The sequence below is a fragment of the Panthera uncia genome, chromosome A2, assembly GCF_023721935.1.
Source record: "Panthera uncia isolate 11264 chromosome A2, Puncia_PCG_1.0, whole genome shotgun sequence".
NCBI classification, from domain to species: Eukaryota; Metazoa; Chordata; class Mammalia; order Carnivora; family Felidae; genus Panthera; species Panthera uncia.
The window spans coordinates 77,325,048-77,346,364 of record NC_064816.1 but is presented as its reverse complement, the minus strand read 5'-3'; the positions used below and the strand labels follow the sequence as shown (position 1 = coordinate 77,346,364).

The 21,317-nt window shown below is 37.9% G+C and overlaps 1 protein-coding gene across 2 annotated transcripts in view; it reads right to left on the bottom strand.

The window, feature by feature from the left end:
* RELN (reelin) overlaps positions 1 to 21,317 on the bottom strand; it is a 524,894-nt gene that overhangs the window by 304,761 nt on the left and 198,816 nt on the right. The window lies entirely within an intron of this gene.

Sequence of the window (21,317 nt, the reverse complement as noted above, 5' to 3'; positions counted from 1 at the left end):
ACCTCTCAGTCAACATCTTGTCCTTTGTGGGGCCCACAGGACCTCATGGCTCCCAACATTCCCCACTCTGGTCTCTACGTGGATGTACCTTCCTTCTCCATGCTGCAGACCTTTCTGATTTTTATTCCCTGTTGAACTGTTACTATCCCCTAGTGTCAGCTCCCAGGACCCAACTCTCTATAAGCAATCTGACAGACCAAGCCACGCTGAAGTGTTAATGGGTGATGCTGCTCCAAGCTAACATATTTCAGCAGTGAAACAGAAAAATATTACACATACACAATGGCATAATAGTGAGAGCTTTGAATGGTGGGAAGGAGACAAAATTGGAAAGAAAAATTACTGGGCTGCCTTCATTTCACACCGTATGTGACGTTTATAACGTAATCAGCCCTTGTTGTCACATATTAACCATTATCAAAATTGGGGCGTCTGGGTGGCTCAGTCGGTTAAGCATCGACTTTGGCTCAGGTCACGATCTCACAGTTTGTGAGTTCGAGCCCCGCGTCCGGCTCTGTGCTGACAGCTCAGAGCCTGGGCACTACTTCGGATTCTGTCTCCCTCTCTCTCCACCCTTCCCTTCCCACCTCAACGCCCCCCCCCCCCCCGGTCTCTCTCTCAAAAATAAACATTAAAAAAATTAATCATTATCAAAATTACTAATAAACAGAGGTTACCACACTATATATTCACATGTGTTTATAGGTTTTCCTTTGCCATTAGCAAACTGAAAATGAAGAGGACTAAATATAGTGCTAATCCAAGCCACAAACATGGCCTATGGACTCAATAGTCAATTGCAGGTTTTATGCCCAGAGGGGACATGGAAACTTGATTTATCTAAATACATTTCATTGTCAAATCTCAATCAAGTCAAGAGCTTCTGAGTTCACACTCACTTCTAATAGCAACACAGCAATCACAAATGGAAAACTTTAATTGAAATTTGCTTTGGAAGGAACATATTTTCTGACATCATTAACCACTAAGATAAGTCTTACAACATACAGTGTTCAAGTGTTCACTTTAGTTGTCTTCTGATCGTGAGTATACAATATCCCTATTGTAGTATTTCTCATTGATCCACGAACTTAGTTACCATTGTGCCAGTCTATGTTCCCATAAACACAATGAGGCCAAAGTACCCAGAAAAAAATCAGGTCACAGAGGTTTTGCCTTCTCCCTAGATATCAGAGATACTGAAATACCCTGGTCACTGCACAGCACCTTATGAATAGTCCATACCACATTCCCAATACTCAGTTTCCTCAGATTTAGTATTTGTTGTTTTCATGCATGCTTTTACTTCTGCTACTTTAGTCTGATGAGTACATTTCTGAGGGACTAGGGAATAATTGAAACTGAAGGCACTTTTATCATTTGGTCAAAATTTCTTTAGCAGTGGTACTTACTCTTTAAACAAATATATGAAATCTCAACATGTTCCTATATTCCTAGCTTTTGAAGTCACTGGGTTCCCTCGCCTCATCCAGCATGATCCTCGTCACCCATTCCCCAAAACTTCCTGGTACACTTCTCAGGAACTCTTAGGGTTTTACAGTGGCAGAATTTGAAAACCACTGAACTAATCTAGCTCCTTACGGTGCATGGGTCAGGGCACTAAGGCCCAGTAAGAACATGTTGAGGGTCACACAGCCTATTAATGGCAGATAGGACCTGATCCAAGGTTCCATTCTTTCCAAGTCTTCAAAATGTGCTCCAGAGTAGTGCCTAGGGGTCTCCGCGGGAGTCTGAGGGAGAGGCAGCAGGGGGCGCTCCAGGCACCACCACTTCAACCAGAGCATCTGAGCTTTATAAGTTCTAATAATTTAATGTTGTTTGAAGGAAGGGCTCAGCAATTAGAAATTGGCTTGAGAAGCACCCCACGTGCCCAATGTCATTATCTGAAATTCTCTGCTTGTGAAAAGTCGAACTAGTAATAATAACGTGACTGCTAAGTGTGTGTGTGTGTGTGTGTGTGTGTGTGTGTGTGTGTGTGTATATATATATATATATATATATATATATATATATATAGGCTCCAATAAATTAACTCCATTAATCCTGACCACAACTCTATAAGGTAGATATGATTATTCCCATTTTCCTGGGACACAGAATTATTGTGTGATTTGCCGAATGTCACACAACTAGTGGCAAAGCCAGGATTTAAATTCAACCAGTCTAAGTGTAGGGGCCTTGCTTTTTTTTGTTGTTGTTGTTGTTTATTTTGAGAGAGAAAATGAGAGAGTGAGCAGGGGAGGGGCAGAGAGAGAGGAGGACACAGGATCTGAAGCAGGCTCTGCACTGACAGCAGCAAACCTGATGTGGAGCTTGAACTCACAAACCGTGAGATCATGACCTGAGCCAAAGTCTCACGCTCAACCAAATGAGCCACCTAGGTGCCCTAGAGTCCTTGCTTTTAACCATTACATTACATTGTCATTGATCTGGTTCAAAGATCTGAAGGTAGTTTTCACTCTTTTTTCAGAGGGAAAGCCTACTTTCTGGGCCTGATCTTTAAATTCATGTGCCCTATGGCTTGTGTCTCTTCTAACCCTTCAGTCCATAGCTAAACCCTTTTATTTAACCTCCTTTTGGACAAACTTCTTTTCTGTTTCTAGTTGGAAACTTAGCCACTTGGTCAGCAACTCCATGGGGGTTGTCTTTAAAAACAGCAAATCCTGCCATTTGCAAAAACGTGGATGGAACTGGAGGGTATTATGCCAAGCAAAGTAAGTCAGAGACAGATATCACATGATTTCACTCATATGTGGAATTTGAGAAACTTGACAGATGATCATAGGGAAAGGGAAGGAAAAACAAGATAAAAACACAGAGAGGGAGGCAGACCATAAAAGACTCTCAAATACAGAGAACAAACTGAGGGTTAATAGGGATGGGGAAAATGGGTGATGGGCATTAAGGAGGGCACTTGGGATGAGCACTGGGTGTTGTACATAAGTGATGAATCACTCCTGAAGCCAAGACTACACTGTATGTTAACTAACTTGAGAAAAAGAAAGAAAGAAAGAAAGAAAGAAAGAAAGAAAGAAAGAGAAAGAAAGAAAGAAAGAAAGAAAGAAAGAAAGAAAAGAAAAGAAAGGAGGAAGAAAGAAAGAAAGAAAGAAAGAAAGAAAGAAAGAAAGAAAGAAAGATCTCAGGGAGCCTAGGTGGCTTAGTCAGTTGAGTGTCCAACTTTTAATTTTGGCTCAGGTCATGATCTCATGGTTCGTGAGTTCAAACCCTATGTTGGGTTCTGTGCTGACAGTGCAAAGCCTACTTGCAATTCTCTCTCTCCCACTCTCTCTGCCCTTCTCCTGCTTGTGCATGCACTGCTCTCTCTCTCTCTCTCTCTCTCTCTCTCTCAAAATAAATAAATATACATTTTAAAAACATTTAAATAGCATTTCTCTCTCTCTTATTTTAATCCCAGTATAGTTAACATACAGTGTTATACTGGTTTCAGGTGTAAAAAATAGCATTTCTCTTGATCACCTCTCCTACAGTACTTTGTGAGTCCCTTGGCTTCTAATCAGCTCACCAGCACCACAGTCCCCTTTCAACTCTGAGTCGTATTTCCTCCAACAGCCCCCATGACCCCTCATGTCTGTCTTGATCTCTACCAAAGACAAGGGCACAGGATGCCAACCTCATCTATGCCACTGCCCAAACCCTGGAGGGATACACAGGACACAAACACATGGTGAAGGTAATTATCATGTGTGTCACATATATATATATATATATATATATATATATATATATATATATATATAAAAAAAAAAAAATAAAAGCTCTTAAACCCCTCAGATAACATTTTAATATAAAGGTGCCCAACCCTATGGTAGGTATATGGTTAATCACTGTAAGAGCCTACATATTCACATTGTATCTTGGGGAGAAGAAAGACCAGAACCCAGGTGACCAGCAAGAAAACAGTTCCATTGCTTTATACCATGAGATGTTTGCTCTACACTCCCAGGATGTGGCCAAAGTCAATAATGGCAAGCTCATTTTGAATATATTTAGAAGTATGAAATAATTTATGGTGGTTTACCTATAGAATTGTAGCACTTATTTCAAATCTATGGATATATATATATATATATATATATATATATATTTACAAGATAAGTAGACATAAGTATAAAACACATCTAAATATAATATATAAACATAAACTTATACATTTAAAAATAAAAATATATTTACATATATTACATATATTCAAAAATTGCTAAAAGCAGAGTTGAAAGACTCAAAAATTGCCCTCCAATTTTTAATCCACATTATATTTTTCTTATAAAAATAAACAGCTATGATAGATGGTGACAGGCCTTATTCTCAGAATTATTTTAGCATAATTCATAGTGTTCTTTTAGGGGCACATCTATCAAATTTGTGGTGCTAATAACTATGTTGGCACTACTTCCACTTAATTCTCCCTAAGTAGCAGTAATTTTTCAGAAGAGGTCAAAAAATCCTCATTGTTCACGTTCTGAGGAGCATACCAAATTTATTAAATAAGTTTCTAGTAAGTACTTATCATCTTCTTAGGAGATGCAGATATTTCTAGAGCAAGTTTGCCAACAAGAATCCCTATTAAGTAAGTAATTTTAAAATTCCTTTGGGCTGTTACAGTCTATAATTTGAAAGCTCTATAGATTCTACCAAATGAAGAAAGTTCATTATGATCACCATATTCAGAGCCTGAAATAGCCATTGTTATGAATTTAAAAAAACATTCCAGAATCTGATTTTAACTGAACTCCTAGAGCAGCTGCCTGCCCCAGCATTTAAGAATTAGTGTATATCCAGCTGAGGCACGATGTTGAACCTCAGTGTCTGGAATCGGAAAGACCTGGGGCGCCTGGGTGGCGCAGTCGGTTAAGCGTCCGACTTCAGCCAGGTCACGATCTCGCGGTCCGTGAGTTCGAGCCCCGCGTCAGGCTCTGGGCTGATGGCTCAGAGCCTGGAGCCTGTTTCCGATTCTGTGTCTCCCTCTCTCTCTGCCCCTCCCCCGTTCATGCTCTGTCTCTCTCTGTCCCAAAAATAAAAATAAAAAAACGTTGGAATCGGAAAGACCTGAATTATTTTTGTATTTTATTTTAAAAAGAGAGGAGACGTGTGTGGGGAGAGGGGTGGAGGAAGAGAGAGAGCATCCCAAGCAGGTTCCATGCTCACTGCGGAGCCAGACACAGGGCTTGATCCCATGACCTTGGGCCCACAACTGGAACCAAAATCAAGAGTTGGACGCTCAACTAACTGAGCCACTCAGGCGCCCCCAAGAAGACCATCATTTAAAAAGTAGTGAGCTGTGGGGCGCCTGGGTGGCTCAGTCGGTTAAGCGTCCAACTTCAGCTCAGGTCATGATCTCACAGTTCATGGGTTCGAGCCCCGTGTCGGGCTCTGTGCTGACAGCTCAGAGCCTGGAGCCTGTTTCAGATTCTGTGTCTCCCTCTCTCTCTGCCCCTCCCCTGATCATGCTCTCTGTCTCAAAAATAAATAAACGTTAAAAAAGAAAGTAGTGAGCTGCTACTTATGAGCTATCTGAATTTGCACAATTTCTTTGATCACTCTAGGCTTCAGATTTCCAACATGAAGACAGGGTTAATAACAACAATTATTAGTTGAAGATCTTAATAATATTCACTCTTCAGATATAGTCTCTCTACATAAATAAATTTCAAGCTTCTGGAATAGTAGGAATAGTTAATTAAAAGGAAATTATGTCCCATCAGGCACAGGTCAAAATGACTTCAACATTTGAGGAAATCAAAATTATACTTTTCAGTTCACAATTCACTTCCAATGTGCAACATTGCGATCCAGTTTCCAAAAAAGGAACAGAATGGGGTTTTAATATAGTTGTTATAATGCCTACCCAGGCATATTGTTTCTTTATTTCATGAATCATTTTGCTTACAAATTACTTAAAGAATCATTTTTAAAGGTAGGGCAATGTGCTTGACTTCCAGTAGCAGGTTACTTTTCCCACAATTCTCTCCTGCTTTACTGAGGTCTGGTATGTTACTGTGTCCTATCCATTCACAGTTGGAAGGTCATTCATTCATCAGTGATCTGACATTAACCGCCCACCAGGAAATGTTACTAAATATGTGGGACATGGGAAAGGAGAGAGGTGGTCTGAATTTGGTAAATTTGATATTCAAAGGAATCAGTTCACTTGCAAAGATTCTTGTCCCCTTTTCATCAGCCAATTACTGCTAATTAGGTTGTGGACACAGCTTGACCCTTATTGAAACAAACAAACAAAAAACAACCAAATTCTTTAAAACATATAAAAGGAGTAATGAATAATTTCAGGGAGAAATTTTTTTATATTCAACTCTCAAGCTGTGCCAAGACCATTACAAAATGGTAAAAGTTTGTGTACATTTTAACAATGCTTTTGCTTTTCAAAGTTTTACTGTTCTCATTTTATAATTATATCTTTTATTCCTAAACCATACCATTCTTCCCTCTGTCAAATGTATAAATATTTCCTCAAACACGTTTCGGCATTAATGTTCACTACCCAGCAATCACAAAGTCTATGTGTTCTTAAAGACCACCAAATACACGGCTGAATCCTATTTTCTGATCAAGGTAGAATTTTCATTAGTAAGACAAAGAACATATATAAATAATATCATTCAAATAGGGCCAATAAATCATCGGTTAATAGTAACTCAGCAAAGCTAACTACTAAAATTGACATATAGAGTTTTGTGGGGTTTAATTTTTTTGAGTGTTTATTTATTTTTGAGAGAGAGAGAGAGAGAGAGAGAGAGAGAGAGAGTGGGGGAGGGGCAGCAAGAGAGGGAGACACAGAATCCGAAGCAGGCTCCAGGCTCCGAGCTGTCAGCACAGAGCCAGACGCGGGGCTCGAACTCACAAACTGTGAGATCATGACCTAAGCCGAAGTCGGACGCTTAACCGACTGAGCCACCCAGGTGCCCCAACATATAGAGTTTTAATCAAAACAAAACTAAGTCTGTGACTTTGGGAGGTAACTTAACCTGTCAGGTTAATTTCCTAATTTGCTTTAAAAAAAAAAAAAAAAGCTCCTTGAAGCTCTACAGCCCTATGACCCCATGATTCCGAGTTAAGTGAGCACACATAAGCATGTACACACACAGACAAAGACATGGTAGATGCAGTCTGCACCGACAGGAGTGCTTCCCAGAGCAGTGCAGTGCATAGTAGCAGAGGTGCACTACAGCAGGCTTGCGCCAGCATACAAGAACTTCTTTTCTAAATAGTTACATTTTTGTTTCATTTTATTTTATAATTTAATACATGTGTGTATATATAAATGGATTCTGCATGTAGGCAATATACAACTCTAGGACAGCTATATTCCCTAATGCATGTAAAATACAAACTTTATCCCAATCATTTAAGTCAAAAAAAATGAATCCTAGATTTACTTCCTTTTTTACTGGCAAATTTTGTCAATTTTATTTATTAACTCTCAAATTTACCCTTCTTCTCCATCTTCACAGCCACTGTTTTAATTCAGGATTTGATAATTTGTCATCTGATAAATTGCAACCCTCTCTTGATAGGAAAATCCCTCCAGATTGACCCCCATGCCAATCCAACTTTCACACTGTGCCAATTTTCTTGCTAAAATTGTTTGATATCCTTCTGTGGCTCTCTATGACTTAAAGGATTCTGTCAAATTCCTTAGAATGGTCTAAAAGATTCTTCAGGATCTGGTCCATGCCTCATCTCCCACTATACCCTGTAACTGAGCCATAGAATGCTTTTCACAAGTTCCAGAAGGCATGACTTCTCTCACGGGCCAGGAATTTTCATATTCTATCCCCTGTGCATGGAAGTCTCTTGCCAAAACTCTTATTCATCCTCTAAATGTATTCAAGAATCTCTTGCCCTTATAAAGGCTCCTTGGAGATCCCAGATAGTGTCAGATACCTTCTCCAAGGAAAGCACAGCTTATTTCCATACCTCTCACCTAGGAACTTCCTAACATATGATGACTCATTTGGCAGCTCAGGCCTCTCTTCGGGCAGACATTCCTACTATAAATTCAAATAACATGATAAGTAACAAACTCATATTCATGACTGCCTAATAACCTTAACCAACACAAAACCATGGTTGATGCCTTCCAAATTCACCAAGACTAAACCCCTGCAATCTGTAGTGAAAAGATTAACACACTGGGCAGTTAATTAGGTTAAAGAAGAATTGATTGCCTGAGTGTATGATAAGATGCTGCGAATCCATATATCTCTGAACCTGGCAAGAATTTTGTCAAAGGCATTGTCTGTCTTTGGAATTTTAACAACAAGCTCAGTAGAGACATTAAATAAGGACCTTTTAGTGCAAACAAATGATGTTTTTTATCTCTTTAAGGAGAGAAGTAGTTAGCCTATAATTAGATCTCTGGGATGAAATTACAAGCACTGATATAGAAGCATGAAATATTTTTCCAGATAATCTAGCAGAAATCATTGAAAGGAAAGTTTATTGTTTATAACAGGAGGTTAATCTCCATTAAAAAACAAGCAAGGCATCACTGAAAAAGATGCCATGAACGATCTTTCTTATTCAATTCAAAGACTTTTGGAAGCATTTGGCATATTAAATCAGCAATAGGAATTTTCCAAAAGATAATTCCAACTTTGAATGTGATTTGAAAGTCCCTGGGAAAAAAAGAAAAAAGGAAAGGAAAGCAAGTGAAAATAAAAAACAAAAAGAAAAATGAAAAAAAGTTGGAGCTTACAATAAGAAAAAAGCCATTTTCTATACAATTATCATTAGATTCAGCCTATGCAGAAAAATTTCTCCCAAAAGGGTATTTTTTTAAATGTTTATTTATTTTGAGAGAGACAGGGAGAGCAGGGAAGGGGCAGAGAGAGAGGGAGGCACAGAATCTGAAGCAGGCTACAGGCTCTGAGCTGTCAGCACAGAGCCGGATGCAGCGATTGAACCCACAAACAGTGAGACCATGACCTGAGCCGAAGTCAGAGGCTTAACTGACTGAGCCACCCAGGTGCCCCCCAAAATGGTATTTATAATATAGATTTTACACTCTTTGTGTTTACACATAGTAGTTTTAAAGGTATACATTTGAGGGGCGCCTGGGTGGCTCCATCAGTTAAGTGTCTGACTTTTTTAATGTTTATTTATTTTTGAGACAGAGAGAAAGCATGAGTGGGTGAGAGGCAGAGAGAGAGGGAGACACAGAATCCTTAGCAGGTTCCAGGCTCTGAGCTGTCAGCACAGAGTCCAACATGAGGCTTGAACCCACCAACTGTGAGATCATGACCTGAGCCAAAGTTGGATACTTAACCGACTGAGCCACTCAGGCGCCCCAAGCACCTGACTCTTGATTTCAGATCAGGTCACTACCTCACAGTTCTTAAAGTTAGAGCCCCATGTTGGGCTCTGTGCTGACAGTAAGGAGTCTGCTTGGGATTCTCTCTGTCCCTCTTGCTCTGCCCCTTTCCTAGTAGTGTCCATTTTCGCTCTTTTTCAAAATAAATAAATAATCATTAATAAATAAATAAAGGTATGCATTTGTGTTCTATTTTTATAATCAATTTTTATATTTTTAGTGTGAAAGAGATTTCAGGAATGGAAACCCAGCAAATAACTTATGAATTTGACTTGAAGTAGTTTGACTTGAGACAAGGCCTAAAACCATAACTCCACTTAGTCCTCTTTTCTGAACTAGATAATTTTTTCACAACAATTTTGTTTGTAATCTCTGGGAGTGTCTTACTATACACATCAAAAGAAATTCACCAGCTTCCCAGAAGAGATGTGGGTTATGATGTGTGATCACTATTGCCTGCATATGTGGAAATTTGGCAATGCATAGATGATCTACATTCATCTGGCCATACAGCTGAAGGTGAAGCCAGGGGCTAGAAAACATGATCCAGACACACAGCAATGGTGGCATCAAGGACTAGAGGCTGCTGCTGAAGGTCTGGCACATGCTGCAGGACAGTGAGACCAAGATCAACATCATCCACATGCAGCTCCACCAGCCACCGTAGACGGGTGCGCTAGAAAGCCAGGCAGCCACAAACAAGGCCTGAGGGGGTCTAGACCTGGGCGCCACAGAGCTGCACGTTGAGGATGTATGGCATCACTTGCGAACAGAGTGTGAGGTGGCTGAGGACACCAAGGATCACTGGAGACGTCCTGTGCACTCCACCCAATTCCACCAAATGTAGCGGGAACTCTGATGCTCACAGTGTTTTCAATAATTGCAATTATTCCAATAATGAATAATCATTTTAGTGAAAAAGCACTGATAGTTACAGGATATATAACACTAAAGAGAGGCAAACATTTATCCCTGGCAGAGTTTTATCTTTCTTTGTTTTGTAAATCAACAACAAAGTGGGTCTAGAGAGAGAAGCCACCTCCAAGCAGATAAAACCATGCTCTGTTTTGTCAGCATGCAAAAGGATTGCTCTTATTAGCTATTAAAAGCAGCAGAAATGCCAAACTTCTCAAGAGTGATCACAGAATATTAGAGTAATGGAAGGCTGAGTGGACTGATTCATGTATCAAGAAGGATTATACCCAGGTGTCAAACATCTGTCAAAAGCTCCCAACTCACATGCTACACTTCTAAAACTGAACGGAGGAGTGTTGTGTATCAAGATAAAGGGCTTTTTATTGTCTAACTTCTAAATGGCTTCAAGTGAGCTTTATCAGCAATTTTCCTGGTTCAGAAAACCACAAGTAATAGATCCTTGATTATAAACAACAAAAAACATGTACAATTTTTGTTATTAAAAAGATCATGTTCTCTCTGCCTCCAGTAGATACTTCAATGAGCCCTTAAGGATTGTGAATCTGATGAAATGCTGAGCTATTAGCCTGCTTTAGGTGCTCACATTTCTTAGTCTGGCCCTGTTGACACAGGATAGGTGCTCAGCAAATTTTTTTTTAAGTTAACTTGAACTGTGTCTTCTATACTAGGCTATATGTACCCCAGACATAGGGATTTTTATCTATCTCTTTTTATATATTGGTACTTAGTACTTGACATACATGACCTTACAGTAAATGTGGAATACATGAATGATCTGTGTTATGCTTACTATATAAAGTTAAGTGAATTTATAACTAACTGGTAAATTATTGCATAAGAAACACTTCGAAAAAGATGATGAGGTGATAATAATAAATGGTCAAGATAAACATTAGCATAGGAAAGATTTATCTCAGAAATCAAATCAGTTAACAGCAAGAACAATAAAAGTAAATAAGCTAAAGCATTTGCTTCACTACTGCAACATGTTTTCACTATTTAACATTTTCCAGAGTATTCTTAAACCACTTGTATCCCAGAAATGCCTTCCAAAACCTCAAGATGAAAATAGTTTTCATACTACCTTCTTATTTATTTTTAAAATATTTTTTTAATGTTTATTTATTTATATATTTATTTATTTATTTATTTAGAGAGCAAGCAGGGGAGGGGCAAAGAGAGAGGGAGAGGGAGAATTACAAGCAGGCTCCACACCATCAGTACAGAGCCTGACATGGAGCTCAAATTCACGAACAACGAGATCATGACCTGAGCCGATATTAAGAGTCAGGCATTTAACTGACTGAGCCACCCAGGCACCCGCTCATACTACTTTTTTAAATCACTAAAGTTCATCAAAGAAATGTATTTGAGCAGCTCTCCTGTTTTAAACACTTTTTAACTAAGTAAGCTTTGTGTTAGTTTGCCTCAGAGGCATCCTTAGGCAAGACAAGGACAAAACTGGTGAAATAGTTTATCAATTCCAAAGAAGACCTCAGTAAAAATTATTTTTCCACTGGATAGTGAATTAATGTGCCTGCATATTTGTGAAAACACTAATGCAAAGTATTTAGGTGTCATTTCTGAATAGACCAATAGAGAGAGTACAGTTTCAGATACAAAAGAATGGGGGTTACACTCTACTTCTGGCACTCATTCTCTCCATGACTTAGGCCATATCACTTAACTTCCATATGTCTCGTTTTATTAATCTATAAAATAACTTGACCAGATTAGGTAACTTCTAAGGCTCCAACAGTAAATATGGAATCAGAATGAACATTTTGGGTTTGTACTACAACTCAGTGGTTTACACTGACCTTAGAAGAGTATTTATTTTTTAGAGAGGACTTTAAAATTTTCAATATCTACTTCAAGGATGTTCTGAAAATCAAAAGAGTTCATCCCCATAAAAAGACTGGGGAAAATGGGAAGAATTATAATGATGATGTTCTGACTGGTCATTTCAGAAAATACAGGCACAAAATTGAAAGGGAATTGAAAAAAAATCCTTTCACTCTCACCACTTTTATTCAACACAGTACTTGAAGTCCTAGCCACAACAATCAGAGAAGAAAATGAAATAAGAGGCATACATATTGGTAAAGAAGAAGTTAAACTATCACTATTTGCAGACAACATTATACGATCCATAGAAAATTCTAAAGACACCATAAAAAAAACTACTAGAAAGTAATAACCAAATTCAGTAAAGTGTCCAGGTACAAAATTAATACCCAGAAACTGATAGTGTTTCTATATACTAACAATGAAGTCATAGAAAGAAGTTTTTTAAAAGCACTATTTACAATTGCACCAAAAGGAATAAAATACCTAGGAACAAACTTAATCAAAGAGGTGAAAGACCTATATTTGAAAACCATAAAACACTGATGAAAGAAACTGAAGATGACACAAATAATGGAAAGATATTCCACGCTCATTAATTGGAAGAATCAGTATTGTCAAATGTCCATATTACCCGAAGCAATCTACAGATTCAATGCAATCTCTATCAAAATACCAACAGCATTCTTCAAAAAACTAGATCAAATTATACTAAAATTTGTATGGAACCATAAAAGACCCCAAACAGCCAAAGCAATCTTGAAAAACAAAACTGAAGGTATCACAATCTCAGATTTCAATAAAATCTGTAACAATCAAAATCAGCTGTAACAATCAAAACAGTTTGGTACTAGCACAAAAATAGACACATAAATCAATGGAATAAAATAGGGACCCGCAAATAAACCCATATGTATATGGTCAATAAATTTATGGCAAAGGAGGCAAGAATACACAATGGGGAAAAGACAATCTTTTCAATAAATGGTGTTGGGAAAACTGGACAGCTACATACAAAATAATGAATATGAACTACTTTCTAACACCATACACAAAAATAAACTCAAAATGGATCAAAGACCTAAATGTGAGCCCTGAAACCATAAAAATCCTAGGAGAGAACACAGACATTAGCCATGGCAATATTTTTCTAGATATATCTCCTAAGGCAAGGGGAACAAAAGCAAAAATAAACTATTGGGACATATCAAAATAAAAAGCTTTAGCACAGCAATGGAAACCATAATTAAACAAAAACCCAACCTACCTGGGAGAAGATATTTGCAAATGATATATCCAATGTGGGATTAATATCCAAATACATATAAAGAACTGCTACAATGCCAAACAAACAATCTGATTAAAAAATGGGCAGAGGGGAACCTGGGTGGCTCAGTCAGTTAAGCTCAGGTCATGATCTCACAGCTCGTGAGTTCGAGCCCCGTGTCAGGCTCTGTGCTGACAGCTCAGAGCCTGGAGCCTGCTTCGGATTCTGTGTCTCCCTCTCTCTCTGCCCCTTTCCCACTAACACTCAGTCTCTTTCTCTCAAAAATAAATAAACGTTGAAAAAAAAAATGGGCAGAGGATCCAAATAGATACTTTTGCAAAGACAGACAGATGGCCAACAGATACATGAAAAGATGCTCAACATCATTCATCATAAGGCAAATGCAAATCAGAACCACAATGAGAGTACACCTCATACTTGTTATAATGGCTAAAATCAAGAAGACAAGAAACAAGTGTTGGTGACAATGTGGAGAAAAAGGAACCCGTGTGCACTATTGGTGGGAATGCAAATTGGTACAGCCACTGTGGAAAACAGTTTGGAGGTTCCTCAAAAAATTAAAAACAGAAATACCATGCAATCCAATAATTCCACTATTGGTATTTGCCCAGGGAAAATGAAAACACTAACTCAAAAGGATACATGCACCCTTATGTTTATGGCAGCATTAGTTACAATGGCCATTATTCCACTATTTACATGGAACCAACTAAATGTCCATCAATAGACAAATAGATAAGGAAAATGTAGTGTATGTATGCAATGGAATATGACACAGCCATAAAGAATGAGACTGTGCCATTTGCAACAGCATGGATGGACCTAGAAGGTATTACATTAAGTAAAATAAGTCAGACTGAGAAAGATAAATTCTATATGATTCCACTGATAAGTGGAATCTAAAAAAAATGAATAGCGGTGGAGGGGCAGCCCGCCCAGCAAGGCAGAGCCCCTGAGTCTGGCTTGCAAAAGTGTAGGGGCCGGACTGCATGAATTCTGACAGCCAGCGGGACTTAACATCTGGAATGTTAAAAGTCAACAGCTCTGCTCTCAGAGAGCCAGGAGGGTGAGAGGACACTGGGAGGGAGAGTTGTTGAGCGCCGGAAGACAGAGCTCAGCTCCGCAGGGAACAAAGGCTCTGGCAAGTGCCATCTCCTTCTCCTATCCCCCAGCCCAAATCCCAAAGGGAACCAGTTCCCGTCACTGAACTTGCTTGCACCGCGCAAACACCCAACGCTGTGCTTCTGTGGATCCATCCCTCCGACAGGTCTGCCTCCCTCCTGGTGTTGCAGGGCCTCTCCTGTAGGGGACCGCCAATGGCAAAGCAAGCTAAGCCTGTCCCTTCCGCCCCTGTGCACCTTGCGGATCCACCCTAATATACCAGATCCCATCGAAGCATTCTTCTCGAAGCTAGAACAAGCAATCCTAAAATTTGTATGGAACCACAAAAGACCCCAAATAGCCAAAGTAATATTGAACAAAAAGACGAAAGCGGGAGGCATCACAATCCCAGACTTTAGCCTCTACTACAAAGCTGCAATCATCAAGACAGCATGGTATTGGCACAAAAACAGACACATAGAACAACGGAATAGAATAGCAACTCCAGAATTGGACCCACAAAAGTATGGCCAACTAATCTTTGACAAAGAAGGAAGAATAGCCAATGGAAAAAAGATAGTCTCTTTAACAAATGGTGCTGGGAGAACTGGACAGCAACATGCAGAAGAATGAAACTAGACCACTTTCTTACACCATTCACAAAAACACACTCAAAATGGATGAAGGACCTGAATGTGAGACAGGAAACCATCAAAACCCTAGAGGAGAAAGCAGGAAAAAACCTCTCTGACCTCAGCCACAGCAATTTCTTACTTGACACATCTCCAAAGGAAAGGGAATTAAAAGCAAAAATGAACTATTGGGACCTCATGAAGATAAAAAGCTTCTACACAGCAAAGGAAACAACCAACAAAACTAAAAGGCAACCAATGGAATGGGAAAAGATATTTGCAAATGACATATCGGACAAAGGGCTGGTATCCAAAATCTATAAAGAGCTCACCAAACTCCACACCCGAAAAACAAATAATCCAGTGAAGAAATGGGCAGAAAACATGAATAGACACTTCTCTAAAGCAGACATCCAGATGGCCAACAGACACATGAAAAGATGCTCAACATTGCTCCTCATCAGGGAAATACAAATCAAAACCACACCGAGATATCACCTCATGCCAGTCAGAGTGGCCAAAATGAACAAATCAGGAGACTATCGATGCTGGAGAGGATGTGGAGAAACGGGAACCCTCTTGCACTGTTGGTGGGAATGCAAACTGGTGCATCTGCTCTGGAAAACAGTGTGGAGGTTCCTCAAAAAATTAAAAATAGACCTACCCTATGACCCAGCAATAGCACTGCTAGGAATTTACCCAAGGGATACAGGAGTACTGATGCATAGGGGCACTTGTACCCCAATGTTTATAGCAGCATTTTCAACAATAGCCAAATTATGGAAAGAGCCTAAATGTCCATCAATTGATGAATGAAGAAAGAAATTGTGGTTTATATACACAATGGAATACTATGTGGCAATGAGAAAGAATGAAATATGGCCTCTTGTAGCAACGTGGATGGAACTGGAAAGTGTTATGCTAAGTGAAATAAGTCATACAGAGAAAGACAGACACCATATGTTTTCACTCTTATGTGGATCCTGAGAAACTTAACAGAAGACCATGGGGGAGGGGAAGGAAAAAAAAAAGATTAGAGAGGGAGGGAGCCAAGCATAAGAGACTCTTAAAAACTGAGAACAAACTGAGGGTTGATGGGGGGTGGGAGGGAGGGGAGGGTGGGTGATGGGTATTGAAGAGGGCACCTTTTGGGATGAGCACTGGGTGTTGTATGTAAACTAATTTGACAATAAATTTCATATTAAAAATAAATAAATAAAAATTAAAAAATAAATTTAAATAAATTTAAAAAATGAATAAACAAACAAAAAGCAGAAACAGAACTATAAATGTAGAGAACAATGGTTACCAGCAGGGATTTGGGCAAAATGGATGAAGGAGAGAGGGAGATACAGGCCTCCAGTTATGGAATAAAAAGCAGAGCATAGGAATACAGTCAATGATATTGTTATAGTGATATAATGGGAAACACAAGCTCTGCTTATGGTGAACATAGCATAATGTAAAAACTTGTCAAATCACTAAGTTGTACCATTGTGTGCCGACTATACTAAAAAAACAAAATCCCAAAGTATATAGGATGAAATGTCACTCCCTTACCTTCAGGGAAAAAAGGCTATAAATTCTGAAATGTTTTATGACTGTGACAAAGCTAATGAAAGATCTAATAAAGTACAGGATATCTAACCCAGTTCACTAGTCATAACAAATTAGGACAATATTGGTATCTTGAAGTACATCCAAGGACTACTTTGGAAAAAACAAATTTTTAATTATTTTTTCTGTTCTAAAAATAATGTGTGTATTATGAGAAATTTAAAAAAATATACAAATGTATTCATGTGAAAACAAAATTACTCATTCATATCCAGGAGAAAGAACCACTATTAACATTTTAGTAAACTATATTCTAGACTTTTTAAATTAATTCATGAATATCAAGTTTTTTTAGAAAATTACTTGCCTAAAAAGGTTTCTTTTCCTTTACATTTACTATTTATTAATAGTAAATATTATAAATATTATTTATAAATAGTTCCTATATCATTAAATATTTTTAGAACAAGATTGTTATTGGCTAAATAATGTTCCACCATATAGCCATATTGTAGTTTCTTCAACCATTACAATATTGTTGGAATTTTTTAAGTTTGTTTATTTGTTTTGAGAGAGAGAGAGTAAGTGCGAGCAGAGGAGAAGGCAGAGAGAGAGGGAGAGAGAGAGAGAATTCCAAGCAAGCTCCTCACTGTCACCGCAGAGCCCAATGTGGGTCTTGAACTCACAAACCATGAGATCATGACCTGAGCCAAAATCAAGAGTCAGAGGCTTAACCAACTGAGCCACCCAGGTGCCTCATTATTGTTGGAATTTTATTTGTTCCTATTTTTTTAATATTTTAAATAATGAAGTATATAAATCTCTGACCATGTCTTTTATTTTCCCCCCAATTTTATTGAGATATAACTGACACATAACACTGCACAAATTTAGGGTGTACAACATGTTGATCTGAAACATTTATACATTGCAAAATGATCACCATTATAGCATTAGCTAACACCTTCATCCAGTCATATAATTACCATTCTTTTTATGGTGAAACATTTAAGGTCTACTTTCTTGGAAACATTAAAGTATATGATACAGTATTGTTAGCAATAATTACTACGTTGTACATTAGATCCTCAAAATTTAGTAATTTTGTAACTAGAAGCTTGTTCCCTTTGACCAATATTTCCTGATTTTTCCTACCTCTCAACCCCTGGTAATTACCATGCTACTCTCTGTTTCTCTGAGTTAGACATTTTTAGCATATCTTGTATTTTAAGATAGATTTCCAGGACTTGGATAATTAAATTAAGGGCATAAACGTGGAGGCCACAGTTCCAAATGGCATATAAGGAAGGGTAGCTTTGTCAACCAATGTCCCAGAGAGCACCCTCCCCAAGATACCCTGGTGGCATTGAGCATCATCAGTGTACAGTTTTCATTCCAAAGGTGTCTTGTTACTTTTAGTTTCCACCCCACTGATTATTAGTAAGGATATTTTGCATGTTTGTCGGTTACATTTTTCAGCTTTGGGAATTATCTATTCATGTCCTTGCCCATTTTGCTATGGGTTTTGATGTTTTTCTAACCAATTTACAAGAACTCTTTAAAAATTATTTTTTTACATTTATTCATTTTTTGATAGAGAGGGACAGAGCACAAGCGGAGGAGGGGGAGAGAGAGAGGGGGAGACACAGAATCTGAAACAGGCTCCAGGCTCTGAGCTATCAGCACAGAGCCCAACACGGGGCTCGAATTCAAACCATGAGATCATGATCTGAGCCGAAGTTGGATGCTTAACCGACTGAGCCACCCAGGCGCCCCAATTTACAAGAACTCTTTAAATGTGAAGGCTATTAAGTCTATACTATATATTACTTTTTAAAATATTTATTTATTTTTGAGAGAGCGGGGAAGGGACAGAGAGAGAGAGAGACAGAGGATCTGAAGCAGGTTCTGTGTTGTCAGCACAGAGCCAACGCAGGGCTCAAACTCATGACCTGGAACCTTGAGATCACGACCTGAGTCAAAACCAAGAGTCAGATGCTTAATCAACTGAGCCACCCAGGCATCCCTATGCTGTATATTTCTTACCAATATTTTGTATGCAGTTTATAATTAGTCTCTTTATATGTATGTTTTTTAATAAAAAGAATTTCAAATTTTCATGTAATCAAATCTATCATTCAATTTCCTTCTAATTTTTTCCAGGGTTTTCATGCTTAGAAGCTCTTTCCCCTTCTAAACTCAATTGAATAGATAGATATGTGCATGCATTTTCTCCTGGAAATTTTTTCTGTTCATCTGGAATTTATTTTGGTATATGGGTATTCAGTTGGAATTTAAACTTATTTTTCTCATTTATTAAAACAATTTCTTTGTATATATTATTGAATAACTTTTTATCAACCTATTTATTGTTTATTAAAAAAATTTTTTAATGTTTATTTTTGAGAGAGAGACAGAGCGTGAGCAGGGGAGGGGCAGAGAGAGGGGAAGATACAGAATCTGAAGCAGGCTCCAGGCTCTGAGCTGTCAGCACAGAGCCTGATGCAGGGCTCAAACTCACCAGCTGTGAGATCATGACCTGACCTGAAATCAGATGCCTAACCAATCAAGCCACTCAGGTGCTCCTCAACCTATTTATTGTAGAATCTTTTCTATATTATATTTTCAATCATTTATTTCATGAACTATCATACATTTCTATTGATGTGAAAGGCTTCAATAAATTTCTACACTAAAAACTATCCACACTAAGCTCAATTATATAAATAGAATAGTCAGGGAATTGGGAATAATGTTTTCTTCACAACTTCTGACTTTAATAGAAATAAGCAGTGCTTATATTACCCATAATTAAATCATGCTCAGGAAGTGGAAATTAAAAGTGAAACTTTCAAAATCTGTAGATTATGCTTATTTCTAGTTGTTAAACATCCATTAATTCCGATAATTTCAGGCAATAATTTCTATGGCAGTTTGAGAATACATGTTTGTCAGCTGAGCATTTATATGGGTAAAATGTAATGAATTTTAGGAAAATATAATAAACCTGAGCCTTCTTGTCTAAAAATACTGAGGGAGGGTCTGGAATTAAGACACAAGGTACGATATCGGGGGCTAAAAGCAGGAAAATGGAGAGAACACCTCTGGTATAAGGGCTGGACTGCCACCTAGTTCCTATGCTTTATAAGCATTATCAAGAAATTGAAAACCAACAAGTATAAAGAGAATATGCTAAAAACTTGCAGGCAGAGAAAATATAATAATGTTCAAAATAACAATAAAATTGTGTCATTTTCATGTTCTCAATTACAGCATGGAAAGTCTTCAAAATTTTCAGAGAGTATTACTTTTAATCTGGAATTCTATTTCTGGCCAACCTATCATCAAACGTAAGGAATCAGGGGCACCTGGGTGGCCCAGTCAGTTAAGCATCTGACTCTTATCAGCTCAGGTCTTGATCTCAGGGTCATGAGTTCAAGCCTCATATTTGGCTCGAGAGAGAGGGGGAGAGAGAGAGAGAGAGAGAGAGAGAGAGAGAGAGAGAGAGAGAGGAGAGGGAGAGGGAGAGCGAGACCCGTATACTTAAAAAAAATTAATAAGGAAGCAAATATTGTACTTCTCATGTATAATCACTCGGGAAGCAACTGAAAAAGTGCTCCAAGAAAAGTAACAGAGTAAATTAACAAAGAGAAGAAATAATTAAAGGTGATAAGTTGCTTGAGAAGGAAAAAAATCATAGTATATCATTTGGTTCTACAGTGAATAATATTGATATAATCATTGATTGAAACACTGATGACTGATTTTATTTAAGAATGTGATATAATACTTATATTGGGCAGATATGGAGATGAAGTTGTGTGTTGAGGGGCAATGGTATAAAACAAATGTATACCTTCTTCTACCATAATCTGAAGTCACTTGATTTGAGTGTATTTAAAAATATGGATATCAATACCAGAAGCAACAGCTACAATGATGACAGTGGCTTACTCTGGAAGTGTTTCTGGAAGGAGTGGAGAAGGAAAGCCTTCCTTTCTACTATAAGCCATTTCTTATTAAATGACCTTTAAAACATTTTTGTCAAAAATAAAATTTAATTTAAAAGAAATGAATATCAAAGCAAGCAAAAGGAAGGAAATACTTAAGATTAAAGAAGAAGAAATGAATAAAAGAGTAAATAGAAAAACAATAGAGAAAAAGCAATGAAACCAAAAGTTGGTTCGTTGAAAAAAATAAAATTGACAAATCATTTGCTATACTGAAAAAAAAAGAAAAGAAAAGAAAGAGGAAGAAAGAAAATCAATTTACTAAAATCAGGAGTGAAAGAGGAGATATTACTATTAACTTTGCAGAAATAAAAAGGATTTTAAAGAAATACTATGAATGGTTAATCTTAACAAACTAGATAACCAAGATGAAATGGACAAATTTCTGGAAAGATGTAAACGACTGAAACTGACTCAATAAGAAATTGAAAATCTGAATAGACCTATAATAAGCATACAGATTGCAACAGTAAAACAACACATCCCACAAAGAAAATCCCAGGTCTACATGGCTTCAATTGGTGAATTCTATAAAATGTTTAAAGAAGACTTAACACTAATCCTTCACAAAC